Source organism: Eleginops maclovinus, chromosome 24 (assembly GCF_036324505.1).
Source record: "Eleginops maclovinus isolate JMC-PN-2008 ecotype Puerto Natales chromosome 24, JC_Emac_rtc_rv5, whole genome shotgun sequence".
In the NCBI taxonomy this organism is placed as follows: Eukaryota; Metazoa; Chordata; class Actinopteri; order Perciformes; family Eleginopidae; genus Eleginops; species Eleginops maclovinus.
The window spans coordinates 9,324,942-9,342,612 of NC_086372.1; the positions used below are offsets into that span (position 1 = coordinate 9,324,942).

General features: G+C 41.4%; 1 long non-coding RNA gene across 1 annotated transcript; it reads left to right on the forward strand.

Moving 5' to 3' along the window:
* The first annotated feature begins 1,822 nt into the window (after positions 1–1,822).
* LOC134860704 (uncharacterized) lies at positions 1,823–16,858 on the forward strand. Its single transcript, XR_010165292.1, has 3 exons — positions 1,823–1,941; positions 4,708–4,818; positions 16,551–16,858. It is a non-coding gene; the product is annotated as an uncharacterized LOC134860704 (long non-coding RNA).
* The last annotated feature ends 813 nt before the right edge of the window (positions 16,859–17,671 follow it).

Genomic DNA, 17,671 nt, shown 5'->3' on the forward strand with positions numbered 1-17,671 from the left:
AGGTATTTATGACCGTCTAGTTAATCTGTTGTGTCCTGGTGTTTTGAGGGACTTCACTAATTCAGAGTACATTTCAGAGAACAAACGGACCAGCACCGTTCTGAATATGATGCAGTTTGACTCATACTTCTGTTTTTAATAACTAAACAGCTGCAGTGGCACACTTTTCAAGATCTCTGGGTTTCACTGAATCCAGTAATGTAAGGTATATATTTAGGTGAGGAGAAAAAGTCTGAGGAGAGAATATTTGAAATGTCTGTAGGAATAATTTCTGTTGAATATTTAAATTTAGTGGCACTGAATATTAGCAGAACTGAGTGAATATCAGCATCTTTAATCCTGAAACAGGACCGAGCAAGTGCCCAGAGGAAAAACTGACACCATGGTGTTACTCCTGCTGTCACAAAGCCATGTTTCACTGGATTATTGGTTTAATTTACAGTTCAAGATTTAAATCTGCTCTACTTTTACCTCTATATGAAATCTGCATCTTGAAAAAAAAAGGCATAATAAAATGAGGATCAAAATGAATTTAAAAGCTGCCCTAAATAAAAGGAAATCAAAGCGAAATACGTCACCGATGAAAGGTCAGATGTGGTGACCCTGGAGCTTGCAGTATTCGATCATCGTCAACAAATCAGACCTATAGGTGATTTTGTTCTGAGTGCTAGGTTTTGATTAAAGTATTTAAAATACAAATTCGTTTTTTCAAATTAGACAATACTTTTTCTGCCACAGGAAAGTCTGTGTCAATCCTCCATTTGTCCCTGTAAACGTCTACACAACTGAACTCCTGGCATACGATGATTATATTAAATTCAATATCCAAATCCAGCCCTGAAGAGTACAGGCCGTCCGTCTTCTAACTGAAACTACATTTGAGGATGATGAAGAGGATGACGTTATCTCTCTCAGTTTTTTTCTTATATTCATCTGCAATTATTTTAAATACTTTTTAAAAATGCCGGTACCTTAATTAATATATTTAAGTAGATATTCCCAAACAATAAATCAAAGCAAAGTATTGATCAAAATGATCAAATTAAGAAAGGCTAGAATAAAGAGGAAGAACAGATAACCCAAATATAATGACTGTTGTTAATATCAAACTGATTTCATTCCTTCTGAAGTCTTATATTTAATATTTACTACAAAATATCTCCAAGTATAATTTTTTTAAATAGGATAATACTTAATTAGACAATCATTGTTATCTGTTACAACATAAATTACCTTAGTCTCTTTTTTACGATTCTGAAACGACCGAGAAACTAAAATAAACAACAGTTTATATTTTGAGTAAATTCTGCTAAATCTGATTCATTTTACCAAATATTCAGAGTTTATGTGCGGAGAACAATCTCCTCTTTACGGGGGAAAAGCCTTTGATATTTCATTTAGCCCATCATAGGGCAGTAAAACTCTGGAGTGAAACCAGACGGCTGAAATTATTTAAGACTTGGAGGCACTTTAAAGCTTCAGCATGACACTGAAAGTCTTTCTTCATTCATTACTGAGTCAAAACGAAGATGAATTTTAGTAAAACAATAAAAATATCATCCGATAGTCAGGAGTTTCATCTGGCTGTGATGTCAGAGAAGCCTCCCATGTGTTTTAGATTTAATTAAACTGAACACTGGTCAGTTTTTGGTGAGGGAAAAGGAGAAGTGTTTGCATGCACAGTGAGAGAAGAGTTTCAAACTGTAGGGTGCAGCAGTCGTCTTTCTAACAGGAAGCAGAGAGCAGACCCCAACACAAGAAGCACGAACGGCGTGAAGAAGAACAGGGAGGGAGGGGAGGAGGGGGGAGGGAGGGAGGTGATGTGTAATTACAGACTACATACCAACACCCCGTCGTAATTTACATTACTTGATGTCATGGAAAAATATTAGACGAAGATTGTTTTTATCTGCGAACAGTAACACCACGGAGGGAATCCAGGCAAGTCATGCAGGATCTGCTCTCACACACACACACACACACACACACACACACACACACACACGCTGTATATCTAGCAGGCCACTTGACCATTTAAGTTGCAGTGATTATGATATTAACTGACATTAACCTTCCTCCGATACGCAGCATCACAGACAGGCAGCCAATCAGAGGCTGAGGAAGACGTTAGGCGCTTTTTAATAGACATAAGGACGTTAACATCTGCGGGATTATATCATACATAGAAAAGCTGTTTTGATTTATTTACATTGTGTGCTACTTTTAATCCTCGTTTACTGGTGCTGTATTATGGGAGGTACCTTGTGAAGGCACTACTAAAGTGTGGTAATATTATTTACATGTTTCATTATGTGACTGAAGGTTCTGAGATTGTTGCATTTCCTGGTTTATTTCCTTCTATTTCAGTCTGTTACAGAATAATAGTTTTCTCATGACTCGTCTTCGCCTCAGTTTTCCACTTTGAATGCTTATGTGAAGTATTTTGCCTTTGTCTGAATAAACCTGACTTCAAACTTCGTGTGATCTTTAGCAGCAGATAAAAACACTGCACCTTGTTTCATGTGTTTCATGTTTGTGTTTGTTCTGCGTTTTGCATGTGCAGCTTCACTAAGCAGAACATTCCTGTATTCAGTTGATGGAGGATTTTCCTGGGTCATTAAAGGGAAAACATGTTTTTCTTGGATATACATATGGCTTTCATTTTTCAGATCTGTCATTATGTGAGGGTGGAGAGTCTAAGGTTGTGACCACACTGTCACTGAAAGCCTCAAAAATCTCAACACCACATTATTGAAGCTTCTAATGCAGCGACAGAGCTAAAAATCTGAATTCCTGATCAGAAAAATGACTAACATGTATACTTTCTGATCAGAGAGGGAATACTAGCTCTTATCATTGAGTCATAGGGCACTGCATGAAGCATTTCCATAGCAGCACTATTGAATAAGGGACCTGCACTACCTTTATTGAACGTGTTTAATACATACATCCTTTTTATTCATTTGTTTGATGCTCTTAAAATAAAAAGGATTTGTGTTTTTATTAATAAAACTAAATGTGCCTTATCAAATGCTTTGAGTTGAAAGCATTTTTTCACATGAAGGAAATGTTTTAAAATTAGAATAAGTATAAGAAACTAAAATAGAATAAATATAATTAACACATAAAATGAAAATGAATTAGAACATTATTTAAGGGGGTAATGAAACACCATTCTGTTTGATAGAGTTCGAATAAACCAAATGAAATGATAAATAAAGTTCAGCATTTTTTTTACATGAAGGAAAAAATAAATCATAATATTTATAAATAACTAAAAAAGTAATGATTTAAATTATTACATTTAAATACATTTGAATTCATAGAATAAGTGATTTAAGGGGGTGGTGACAAAAGAGAGACTGCCATATTTAGTGTTGCATTATATATATAGAGATATATTTTGACTAACTAATATAAGTTGTGCATGTGACAAATGTGAGTTCAGCGGCTGTTTGAGTATTTCAGAGGATTACATGCTGTTTACAATTACAAGCAGGCAGTCACTAATCTGAGCACATTCATTCTGAGAGCTGCACACTCAGGCAGGGAGAAACGTAGAGGTGTTTGCTATGGACAGTGCGTTACAGGTTGTTTACTGTGAGACTAGAACCACACCAGAGTCAGATCGGAATAAAAGGCGCAGAAGTCAAGCGGGTCTGAGCCTCTTTGAAGTTTATGTGAGATATTTGAAGCGTACCCGTGCAGTAACACAACATTCATTACATGCAGTTCAATCTGATGCTCGATGTTTCAGAAAGTGCCACAAACATCCAAACAGCTTCTGTGTGTTCTAACTTTTAAATAACACGAGCCTCTTCAATCACGTCAAACTGAATGTGACGCTGATGCTCGCCCGGATAATCATTCCATCATGATTTCTATCTGTCCACTGACAGCCGTCCGGACTGACACGAGCCAACCCAAATCATTACGTTCAAACCAAATGTATTTTACAAATGCAGCCAGGCTTTCATTTTGAAACGTGTTTGAGAAGCCATCGTGGCGGCCAAAGTTCAAATTGAAGTTTGTTGTGCGGCGGCCAAATAAAATACATATTTATGGCCATTTTGTGTAAGGTTTGAAATGAGAATAATATGTCACTTACATTTCGGGGAAAACAATTAATTGGCAGTTGTTTTGTTTCATCACTGGAGCACATATCAATAAGAATGCATCTGCAGCTAGACAGTGATCATTTGGACATGCTATTAGAGAATTCAGAAAGAGGAGCGTTTATGTAATCAAATGTCTTCATTATGGGAGTTGCTTTTGCTTTTTCGTAATATTGTCTCCAGGGTGCCTCCATCTAATTGTGTTGATTTATACTTTTCCTTTCGCAGAATACAACATTGTACATTAATAGATAATTGTGCAATGACAACAGCAGGTCAAACCTATTTCTCATTAAAGAAATGTTCGGAAAAATGGAAACAAAAGCTAAGATTACGAATAAAATGAAGCACATGACGGAGTATCTACTACAGAGCTACTTACATTTCTTATGAAAAAACAGAAAGTGTGCATGGTTTGAAATGATTCATGACCCCCTGTCGTAGATCATATATACATATGGGAAATGAAAGTTCAATTTGATAGAATGCTTTCAATTTAAAGTCATTCCTGGGCTTCCGTACCCAAAGGCACACACTGCATATGAGCACATTTCATTCTCCTGCCTGATCATACCTTCCCATCTTCTCACAGCCGCACCATCACCTGAAGAAGACAAAAGACGGAGATTTTAAGAACACAATCTGCAAAAGACTGCTGTCACATGAAGAAGACACATTAGTAAATAACAGCGGGTTGATAACGGTAAAAATGCACCATCAAATGTACTTCATAATGCTTTACGGCTGCCATTCGCTGACATTTATATATCACTTTTTAGTGGTGGGCCAATGAAATGCTGCCTTTGAAATAAAGTCGGCCATGATTCATGTCTCTGCTGTGTCAGTCTTACATTAATATTATGACCATATCCATCATGTCGGCCATCTATAATGAACAGATGCTGTAAAACACAATTTGGCATGACAAGAGGGAGAGGTGGAGGGAGAGGGAGAGCGGTTCATTCATGGCAGTGCCTTTTCAAACGGCCAGTGAAGCTGGCAGCAGCGGGAGACCCCGCAAGTCAATTATTGTCTTTCATTTTATTGCACACCTGAGTGTTAAGTGACAAGTCTTGTTAGGGACGAACAAGAACAGCGTTTTAATGTCTTCTGTGCACAGTTTGGTTAGACTATCTGTCACATCTGTTATAATTAGATAAGAAATTCAACGACACTCGCTTAAAGGAGGTTGAAAGGGACACAATCATTGTTCAAGACTAAGCCCAGTAAAAATGCAATCGGAGAAATAGAGGCTTTATAATCACAAATTGTCCTTGTGAGTACAAACTCACTCAAACTCTGGCTGCTTTTATGCGTTCGATTATCCGGGTGAACAACACATTATTTAACATTCATTAAGAAGCTGCTGAATCAATGACTGATGCAACCAGGATAGAAACTAGATGCAGAGGCTGAGGGAAGTGTGAACGTCAGGTGACCATGACTAAAGACAAATCGGTTAATGTTGATTTAAAAAAGTGAGGAATGGAGAACAAGTCAGAGGGCATCTGGTGGACAGGAAGAGAATGGCAATGAGGGGAAGTGGCTGGAGGGAGGGACGGAGAGGCCGAATGTGACTTCTTATGACTCACAGTCTGAGGAGTAGCTTTCATGTTGTATAACTGCTGAACGGCATTTCAATGGAATCTATTGCAAAGGGAAATGCATGATGAATGAAATATGAAAGAGCTATGATTTAATATGCCATTTAGGAAGAACATGTATACATCTACCTTTGTCCCAGTGCACACTTTTGATGGAAATGAAAAGATGAGCTCATGTTTTGGGCAGCTCTTGACCCAGTAGCCTTATGTCTTTTATAGTTTTCATCATAAATCTTCCCATAAAGGAAACTGAGAACAGAAGGTTCACATCACACCCGTCACCCAAAATACTCTCTAGCTCCTGCACTATATTTGACCAGCAGTGTACTATTTTGTGGCCAGGCCACATGCAGTGGTTGTAGGTGGGACTGGTTTTTTTTCATGTCTTCAGCTGGCATTCGTCGTCAGTGCTGAATTCTCCTCTGTGCGGCAGATCAAACAGATTCTTACAGCACTTTGCCAGATTTGACGCCACGTCTCAGCTGTGCTTTCTGCACAAAGTCGTTCCCCTACATCTGTTTAGTCGCCTGTGTGAAAACGCAGGTGGTGGCAATCAGCACAGGCTCTAATATTTTGAAGAGAAATGGCTGTTTGTGTGTTTGCACTTCGGAGAATGGCCAATAAAGCTAAAATGGGCTTCTAAAAATGAAGTGTGAGTAAAAGTAGTCTGTTTTGATGCAGTAATAACCAGAGATATTTCATCCTACTCTTCTATGCTGAATGGCACAAGCTGCAGTGCGTGCTGCCAAATGTTACACCTAATGAGACTCACTTCATACATAAATGTCCATGAGAACTTTCAGTTCAGGTGAGATAAAGAGGGAAACCTTGTCAAATAGAAGCTTTTCAGTACACGGAAAGAAAAGAGCCTCAAGGTAAAGTCATACTGCAAGAGGTAAATGGAAACCATCCAGATAATCACATTATGTGGCAAATTCCACCTTCTTCATGTCTAAATCCCACCTCTAACCCGCACAGTGCTCATTCTCTTATCAGGAAAAACAGTTTGGCTCTTTTAACGCACATTTTAAAAATGCTAATGTCCTAAATGTGTTTTTCCGAGTGATGGAGGTGCATATTTATCCCTCCCTTCATGCCCTTTCATTTCCCCTCTCGCCCCGTTGGAAATTACACACGGCGTTGTTTTGTATGCAAAGATACCTTCCCTTGCTCAGGGAAATTTTATTTGTACGCCGTCTTTCCTGCTAATGCAACAAATGAGAAATGGCGATCCGGGCCTCAGGAAATGCTCGGGCCCTGCAACTGGCACTGTGATGTTTGAGCATAAGCCTCTCCTTTAAAAGAGCGTGTTGATTCTCCATACCCTAATATTGACCGACCGTCTCTGTTTGATGTATGCATGCCCCCCCCTTCACATACACACACTGATAAACTCCCCCACTGCCATGCAAACCCCAATGTTTGGGCTTAACTTGTTAGTTCTGCTTCTGATGCCCCGAGATATTAGTGTACGATGGACTGTTGTGATGGGCCGTCTGTCTGCCGCAGAGTTTGCACACGCTCGCTGATGGGTGACGGATGGCTGTAGCTACTCGCAGCACACACTTTGTCATGTTCATGTGCATTTACATTAGGGAGGATGAGGGAGTACTATTATCTTCCATTAGACAAAAATACCTGCATGCATATATTGTCCACGTTCTTTGCTTGTCCGAAAAGTGTACAGGATTAGATTGAGTTTGACACTAGAGGTGAGAAATATGTATTCATTGTATTTTTCTTCAAACATCCCCATAAATAACCTCCATACACCAGGAAAAACTTTGGAAACTGAAAGACACACAGGAAGAATATGATTAAAAGGTTTAAAATGTGGCACCAGAGATAGAAACTGAACGGAACACAGCACCTGCTCCATCACACAAAGCCAAGAGATGTACAGTACGAGTGACAATGAAGACACTCACAAGTGTCATGAATATCTTAGTACACTGAGCTCTCTCTGCTCTTTCCCGATGGGATAGAGATGTTATTTAAGCAGAAATATCAACATAACAGATAGGTATCTTCTTAAGATCGAAGATAATCCCCGCTGAGGCTCTGCGCCAAGATATCGAGAGCTCACCAGGAAAATATCCTTGTTTACTAAAGTGTAAACCTAATTACTCTGAACTAGGTCAGAAATGTGCTACAGAGAGTAATGAAACTGAATATTAAATGGCGAATCCTTCTGCATTTCCCCCCGAATAGCACACTCTTTGTTTTTACCTTTGCTTAAACTCCTCACAGACTTCCTGCCCATCTGTAATTTGTTAATCAAATCACCTGATGAGAGTCTGGTTGTGATAAAGAAGCAAAGAGGACGGGGTTTCTAATAATAGATCAGTTGACTTGTGGACCGCAGATGACAGGAAGAAGGGCCTGTCATGAGGAATGCCTTTGTTATTTTCCATCCAGGGAGGAAATGAATTTCTTGTGATTTTTCAGAAACGCTGCCTGTGGGCGCGGGCGCTGCAGCTTCAAGGCTGGTGGAGGAAGACAGAAATAGACAGGAGAGTCAGTTGATGTGATGAGGAGCGCTTTTTCAGGTTTTGATGCGTCCGTTGCAGAGAGGGTTGGTCTCAAAGAGGTTGGACGAGGACGGGCTCGTGTTTTAAAAGGTTTGAAGATGGAGCGAGCTTCAGTGAGGAAGGCCTGTCCGCCTCTTTGTCAAGTCCAAGAACGTATTGTGTCGTCATTTGATGTTCCTGTTGGAGAGCGATGAAGAACTCCCATCAGCTCGCTTTGAACGCGTCCCTCAATGCGATAACTTTTCCATGATGGATTCAGTCTTTGATGAATACGGCCAACCCTTGAGTTAATGTATGTTGATGGCAAGCAGGTTTAAAGTTGTATAGGGAAGGTTTTATCTGAGCGGTAATGAGCTGTTCTACTCAGAGACAGGAAGGTGAAACAGAGAAACAGCAGCACTGACTGACTCATTTAAAGAAAGGGTTTTGATGACAGTGAGATACATTCACAGTGCAGTTTCTTTGTGCTTTTTAAAATACTCTTGTTTCTAGATACCCTTAATTGTGTTGAGATCTCTCCATTGTAAACGGAGCAGGGTGGGGCCGTTCACACCGAAATTACAAAGTGGATTTCCATGATAATAAAATGTGTCCACTCGGTAAAGAGACCATGTGGTCTATGAAAGGACGGCCAGTTCCGCCAGCTCTTATTGGTGTAGTCTGGTTTGGCTGCAGCTCCCCTTGTTCTTGGAACCGGTATCAAATGGCACATGAACACTATAATCGGAGCAATTTTCCAAACATCTTCAACTTCCACCGCACAGAAACGGATCCAGGAGTGCGGCAACAAAACCGGGCCTTATGTCAACTTCTGATTCCAAAACGTTAATGATCTAGATCAAAAGGAGCTTCACAGACGACTCGCTTTTGTGCTTTCCGAGTCCTTTTCAAACACTGCCTTTGAAGGTTGAATACATGCCCAGAAAATGGTTTGATTAAACAGGTATGTGGGATGGTTAAACATATTGAAGACACTAATTATTACTGAACACTGTGTGGTGTGGGGCCGCTGGATGAGGATGTGGAGGAAAGGCCGCTGGGCTCAGGCAGAGAGTCCTTTTTTTTAAATTCGAGCTGATCCAACAAACACAATCTAGATTATTTCATATGAAATTATTGTCAGTTGCCTTGTTTTCGCCACGGACAGGGAGATTTCTCTGTGTCAGCTTCTGTACAGGAAACACCTACTTCCAGCCTGAGCTTGGGAAAGATAAACACTTTTTTCCAAAGGATTGTTTTACTTTCTCCCAGACTTCCAATATTATGATAACATTGGACTGATGCACCTGCAACTGGAGCACAGTGGATCCTTCAGTTGTGCCATGTTCATGTTCTAGATGAGATGAGTGATTCAAATACAGATCTTGATCTAGAAATATTACATTTTGCAACCTTAAACAAAACAAAACCCAATCATTTGTTGCAGTCAGGGGGTTAGTTTGGCGGTGGTACGTTTAGCTCCATTTAAATATTTAGTAATATGATGAATTTGCCTTTTTGTATGCAACACATTTGTATGCAAATAGCATTCATGGTCAGGTTAAAGAACACTCCATTGAGCCTACACCCTATGACCTTTAGCCTTTGTTATATGAACCATAATTAGTGACACAAGAGTAAGCTCCTTTTTCCATGAGGTGTTTACAGTCTTATCCTGACTTCCTGTACATGTCATACATGAGTAATGACATTAAATAACTACACATGAATGCACATTCGAGTAATTATTCATAGTTCCAAGCCATTTTGATTTATATAAACCATAGGTGAGTGCCTGCTCTAGCTGCCCTTGGCATTTGACTTTGGTTTAGGTCCCTCTTCGCACGATTCCTCTGTTGTGATGTGGACCGAGAACACTTTTGACACATCTCTCGAAACACACTTCTAATTTGTCCCTCAGGCGCTGGTTATGACGCGAGCTGACACTGAGGTCTGACAACATGACTTCTTTCCTCCTCTGGCCAAAGCTGCTGCAAAGCTGCAGCCTCGCCCGCCTCCAGACCGGAGAATCGGGGTGTCTTACAATTGAGTTGTTCCCCTCCCCTTTTGGGACATCGGTTCGAATTAACGCCACCGCCGTCTGACTCTTAAGGCATCACCACTGACAGCTGGAGTGCTCACACACACCAGGTGCTTCTGTCTCCGCCGAGGTGCCTATGACACCTACCTGTTTTTTAGCCCCCGACCTGTCAAGGGAGCCAGATTTAATTAACGTAATGATCAAAGCAGGAAAAGCAAGTTTAGCCCTGAGGTAGCAATCCCAGTGAGCCGTGTGCTCGCTTGCTAATTATTTAGCATTAAGGTAGACGGCGCTTATGCATACATGACTACTTCAAAGATTTGATTGGGGTTTGGTTCGTTACAACAGCAAAGCGCCTCAAGGAGCCGGTGGTGACATCAAAACATCAGTGTGGATAAATCTGCTGGAGTAAAGCGTCTCGCTCTCAGCCACCAGGTAACCTTTCTTTATCCTCTCTGACAGCGCCTGTTCACAACAAACATCAGCTGTGCGAATCTAAATGAAGGGACGCGGGGGCAAGTTCGGGCTGACGAGGGAGATGAAAGTTTTATTTTAGTGCGGGGAGGGGGGAGGCTCTGACGGAGGTTTAAGGTGACCCCGAGGGACACAGAAATAAATTAAAAATACATCAAATAATCCCTGGTAGTATTTAGGTGGTTACAGGGAACAAGAAAATACAGAATTCCTTTACGTTTAGTTTCAGTTCTGTTATTATTTAACATGCATTTGACTTTGTCTTTGTTAGCTCACATTTCCAGTGAAGGTAGCTAATATTTTAGACTGAATTAAGTCCATTTATAAATTATACTTCAAAACAAATATTCAATATTTGATGTGATACCTCTAAACAGCTGTGATAATTGTTGAGAAGGCAAAAAACAATTGGCAAATCATAAGCAAGTAAACTCAAAACTTCCCACCTCAGTTCCCCATTTCTTTGGCTTTCATACAAAATGTGGTTCCAAGGTAACACAGTCAATTAAGTGGTTCTTGAGGGAGTGGTACAGATAAATGAAGTTCCCTAGAATAAGATTAAGTCATTCTGAAAGATGTGTGGTTTGACTAGAAAGAAACTATTTTCTAAACCAAGCAGAATGGACATTAGTGGAGTCCAATGAACACACGTGTGCCAGCAAATACCGTTTTTCCCACTGCCAGGCAAAACAGTTCCTTTCCAAGGCTATTTCAAAGACAAATTCCACAATTCTCCCTGTAATTTTGGACAATATCACACACCATTTGCATAAAACAAATGATTGTTCATTGTAGTCCACGTGCCAGAGATTGGATGGTGTTGCATTCCCAGTGGTCACACGTAGAGTTTAATGTCTTTGATTATTTATTCCTTACTTAATCTTTGAGAAATCTTCAACATTTTCTAGCATTATTGTCTGTATCACTGTTCCATTTCCCTTCAGAGAGATGCTGCATCTTTGAATCGCATGACAACAATTAGTTTTGGAGACTTATTTCCTGTTATTTGGTGGTCAGGTGCCTCTTTTTGCCTCAGGAGAGTAGCGTGGGTTTCCGTCTACAAAATGCAGTCAAGGAATTTAACAAAATAGCCCTTTTGCCTGCCAGACATGATCTTATTAGTTATTTAAATCTGGCCATGTGCTTTCCTCCAAATCTTCAACATGGCCTCAAACTTTAATTTGTTTTTCTGGATCCTCGGTAGTTGCTGCAGCGGTTGATGGGAGATTTGCAAAGGTTTGGTGGCTAACTTACAGGATTTCAAGGATTTTAAGAAGATGACCATCACTTATTTCAAACATTCTGGCTTGACTGAAGCACCATTCAGTATGAGGAGGCACGTAATTGTGAGCTAAATTAATTCTGAGTTCTGCAGAGTTTGTTGTCTAGTTGGATGAGTAAAAGCAGGCCTCCAGCCATGAGCGTCGCTGGGTCTTCCCCTCCGGTGTATGACAGGAATAGACAAAAAAAAGAACAGCCATCAGACTGACACACAGGGCTCTCATTGAATCATGTGAACTAAGACAGGGGGAATTTCTGATAGCCCCCATCCTGGTGCACAGACGAGGAGACAAAAGACCTCACTGTCTGCTGCCGTGGAGCAGCAACCTACCTCCGGGCACTGCCAAATAAAAAAGAGAAAAGAAAGAAACGACCCCACGGTTTTGGGACCTGAACGGTCGCCTATTGTTCCACTTAAAATGAAAATCCCCTCTCCTCCGTTGGGGCCCACAGTAACCTGTTTGCAAGCAGCTGGTGACCACCTGTGGAGCAAGTCAAATTAGGGAAGGGCTCCTACTGTTTCTGTTTATTGTCTGCAGGTTTTTGTGTTGTATTGTGCTTTGGTCCTGCACAGTGGTGGTGGAGGTGGCTCGACTGGCGGGACAGCCAGTGGCTCTCGGGAGACTTTTGTTTTGTTCCTCAAATCATCAGGTTTTTCTCCTTTTTGGCGAAACAATTACACAGCTCTTGTCATGTAGGGCTGCTTGTGTTGCACCGCTGATTATTACTCGCAGAGGGACAAGGATTTTTGGTACAGTGTTCGAAAATTAGGAAGAGTTTCAAGAGGTGATTATGATGCTTGACTTCTAATTCTTCTTTTGTTGCAGTAGTTTGATCTTTTATCGTGAAGTAGCAAAAACACCAAACACATTTTTGGCAGCCGGAAAAGGTCTACAGGCTTTCAATAGACAACAACTGACTTGCGTGACCGTCATTAAATCAAAGAAGAAAAAAAGATGGAGATGAGATATGACCTCTGTCCATTTTCCCTCAAATTATCCAATTTGGCCTTTATGAGAGCCCATAGCCTGGGAGCCTAGAATTCCTTATTCATCCGAACAAGAGGTGCTCTTGTTTGCCGCTGCGACCATCAGGCACAGAGATAGAAAGCAGATATTAATCATCGTTTGGACACACCGAGGGAAAAAAGAACACTTCTGGGTCACAACGACATGAGTCAGTATTGCAAAACTGCAAAACACGGTGGCTCTTTGTGTGCATTTCCCGTTTCAAGGAATGCGGTTTGTCTCATGACTCGAGGTGGGGTTGGGGAGGTGAATGACATCACCGGTTGTGCTCACATTTGAATCCTGACACAGTGGCACCTTGTGTTCCTATTCAGCCTCCACCTCCCCGCCATCTCCTCTCTGAAGCCGGGATTGTGCTTGGCTCTGCCTTTTCTTTCCCCCTCAAAGAATACCTTCTTTTCTTTTCGTCCTCTTAAGCAGCTGCCTGCGTATGAAGTGGAGAAAATGACACTCCATCTCATGATGAATGGTGCTTGACCCCTGGAACCCGCTCCGGTGGGGCTCACATGGAGACGCATTTACATAAGCCAGGAGATCTCACGCACTTGTTTATATCTGGGAAAAACAAGCGACGTTCGCAAAGGTGCTGCAAATGAAGATTAAATATTTGTTGATGAACCTCAGCTGTAAATTGGACAACCTTTACAGCAGCGTTACTCCTCTCGGCTTTCGCTCCTTGGTTTGACACACATCCACACTGGTGAGGTTGCCTCACTGAGAGCCCTTTTGTTACATGATTAATTACTCCGAGCAACAGTTATGGCGGGATTAACAATTAGCTAGACCTGTCAAACAGTCAGTCTAAGATGGCAGACTAATTGAGCGGCTGGTTGGCTATTGTGTCCCAGTATAAGGCCAAGGAAGTGGGGATGGTTCACAAGCCTTTCATCTCTTTTACAGGCCTAATACCGCGGCAGAAAAGGGCCCGCTATCAGGCAGAGTGAGCTCGGGTAATTTTTCATGAATATTCATATGCCTTCTCTATCCGCAGTGAACTTTACAAAGTTACCTTCATGGTGCATATTCTGGAAGTCTTTCTCTGCTAGAACGTTCACATGCTGTAAAAAATGTCCATTCAACCGGGTCATTAACTTTCCAGTATTATTTCTATATATAAATCTGGATTTAAGGAGAAACTGGGTAAAAGGGTGAATGAGGGACCAAAGAGCTTCATTTTTTGCCAGATTTTAAACCCATGAAGATGACTGAACTAGTCGCCGCACTTGTTAACCATCATCAGACAGAGAAGAAAAGATCAAACCCAGTGCAGTCCAAAAAAGTATCTCGTGAGCCAAGTTTTGGATGAGCGAAAAAAAGGGAAAAGAAGAGAAACCTGCAAGGCATCTCAACCGAAGTGGCTTCCTCAAAGAGTTTTTATCCCCGGTGTCCATGGGAAGAACCCCAGAGGAACAGCTGCAACGAAAGTCATGGCTCCTCATGAAAGGTTTTGCCTGGAGGCGGGGAGGGCAACGACTTGATCGTGAAGAAAGTCAATTGTTTCCCCGCTGAAAGGCAAAAAGCCCAGGAGGAGCTGCACCATGGTGTGTGGGACATATCAAAATATTTGACAGACTTCAGCATTATGGTTTTTGTTTTTCCTCCCACTGCCGACCCGTCACACTCACATCAGGCCCCCTGACTGCCCCGTGTCATTGTTCGGGGCCTGAGAGTTCAAAGCGGGCCCTTTAGGAGCCGCTCAGTGTGTGCTGACACCATGTAATGAAATTAGCAGTTGTTGCTAAACAGGTTTCAATCAAAGATTCCGAGCCAAGACCTAGTGCCCACTGTTCATGAATCACCTCTTTCACTGACTTGTGGCAGACAGTCTGGGACATTGTTACTGCTTTCATGGAGCCATCATTCAGCCAGGTACTCCCACTGAGAGAAAAAACATGAAAAACAAACTACCATAATGGAAAGAAAAACACAACAGCGTCAAATACCAGCAACAAAGTAGAAGGAAAATAAAAACCTGGCAGCCTCTGCAACAAATGCCATACCGATATAGAAGCAAAACACTTCTCAAAGTGAGGGGTCCAATCACCCAACATCACATACCAGCCCTGCAGATAGCTTAAGCATGATATGCTGAAGTTGAAAGATAACTTCCGACCATCACGAGGTAAACAGAACTGTGATTCATATGTATGAAAGTTATAGGAATGCATAGCTGGATAAGTTACGTGTCATTCCCCAAAATAGTCCCGGCTTTGAATGGTTTTAAACTCGACTATTTTATTAGTAAATATTTATTTATTATCACCACTTAATTACGACTATTGACTGAGTGCTCATGAAGATTAAGTCTTACAAAGTATATGCTGGATCAGGGTCATCCCCCACACCCTATACTGACCTTTTCCACTTGTTTTAGGGGTGATAGAATTCTAATCCCTCTGCACCTCTTTAGAAATAATCCCTGTTAATTCCTATCACAAGTTCCCAGCACAGTGACGTCTTCACAATATACTTGTTTTGTTTTTCTGCAGAACAGTTCATAAACCATATATTGTGAATCCAGAATGTAGTAAAATAGAGCTGGAATGACAGTTACCCCAACATTGTCTCAGTTCAGATCGAAACGTTTGCAACCATAACAAGGATTATAGTCATAGCAAAACATAACGAATCTACATCCTCTGCTTTGATAATGTGGGAAAGCATCACATTTGGTCCCTACATGATAGTCAAAGAGGAGGAGAACATACTTTTTCTCGTCACTTTCCCTAGAAGAATCTCATTTAGTGACAGTAATTTATCTTTAGCAGTGTCTGTTTTTGTTTGCCTTTACAGAACGTTGTACCTGGTGCTTCCACAAGCTGCAGGAACATGGAATTATGCTTTAATGCACAACACATGCACAACTGCTACCGCTTTAACAATGGCCTCCACAGAGCACCGCTGCTTATCATGAGTGTGTGCGTGTGTGTGTGTGTGCTTGTGTGTGTGTGTGTGTGGCAGAGCGGGCCTGTGATGCATGTGTTTACATGTGCGTATCCATGCGTCTGCGTGATGCATGTGTTTATTTGTGTTTGTGTGTGTGTGTGTGTGTTCTTCATGTGTGTGTTCGCGCCTCCAGGCCTGTCTCCTGAGCCCCCCTCCATCTCCCTACCTCCCACACACACACACACACACACACACACACACATACCTAGAACTGATGGCTTTGAATCACTGGCAACCCTGCTGCTAATTTATTTGCGCTGAGCATTATGGGAATTAATGTACCTGACATTCAATGACAACAGCCGGCGCTTTGTGGCCCTTTTTACATTTCAACACATCCCTGCCGCACACACAAAACGTCCATCTTACCACCTAGCTGAAAAGAAAACACACACACACACATGAACACACACACGGCAGGCTGTGAACCTCTAGGTGCAGGAGGCTGTTAGCGGTGGCTGATGATAGTAGCAAAACATTAACATAATAATTAGTGTCTTGTAATTGTTTCATTAAAACCAGTTGTTCCATTTCTCCTCTTGTTCTCCCAGAAGACGCGAGACGGAGTTTGGACGTCAGCCAAAGGGAGGGTCGGTCCACGTTTGTACCGCTCAAGATGTTTGGCTGCTCTCTGGGAAGCCGGGAGGCTGTCAGCGGCGGCGACGGGCGGCGGGCACTCCGGCCATATGCGGAGACAAAACCGACACGAGGGGCGAGCGGGAAACTCAGCCGACGTATTGTTTGTAAGAAACTGACAGCTAAATCTGCTATTGTAAAAATACGGGTAAAACTTGGTCAGGATTCCACGGTGTTAATGCTATACTGTATGCACAAAAGCTACACTATGGTCCAACGATGATACATACAACAGACTTCTACAAAAAGTAAAATGCAGGAAAAGCAATGTGGAGTCAAATAAAAGCTGTTTGCTGTTATTTTCTGTGATTATGTGGATATGCAGTGTGTATTCTTTTAAACAAACTTCAATCAGGAGCTGACGGGGGGGAAATGTGACTCTTCTCCCAGCGTTCTTGTGATCTCACTTGTGATGCCAGTTCCTTTGAAAGGTCACATAGTGTAATAGTATTGAAAGCTGACCGTTCATTTAGAGCTGCAAATACACACACCAGTGCTCAGGCGTATACAGAGCGGCCTGGATGTGCAGTTGCATTCACTCACTCACACACAGAAGGCTCCACTAGCATTTTTAAGTAAAAGCTGCAACGAAAAACCACTCTGAATTTCTGTAGTTGGAATGACAAGGTCTTCCTGTCCAAGGAGTTTTGACCTCCACCTCTCAGGTGCACTCAGTTTAAAGTTTTACTTTTAAATAAAGTTCTTTAGATTATGGTTACCGATGGTTTTGCTTTATGACCCATCAACACAAAGCAAAGTCTGTCATAGCTGCGTGCATCTGTTAGAAAGCACAGGTTTTATCTCTCTAAACTGTTACTGTATTCATGGTTTTTATTGACCTCTCAGAAGCTGTTGCAGCAATTTTGCTTTTTTACTTCAAAGACTTCCTTTTTTTTAGAAAGTTAAACCAACCACGTCGCTTCAGCTTCTATGTTGACTATCAAATGTTTAAAGAAACAATTCCGAGCGCTCAGAATCAATCAGAAAATGAGTGATTGTTTTAAAGCCCCTATAAACATTTCTTAAATTCTCACAG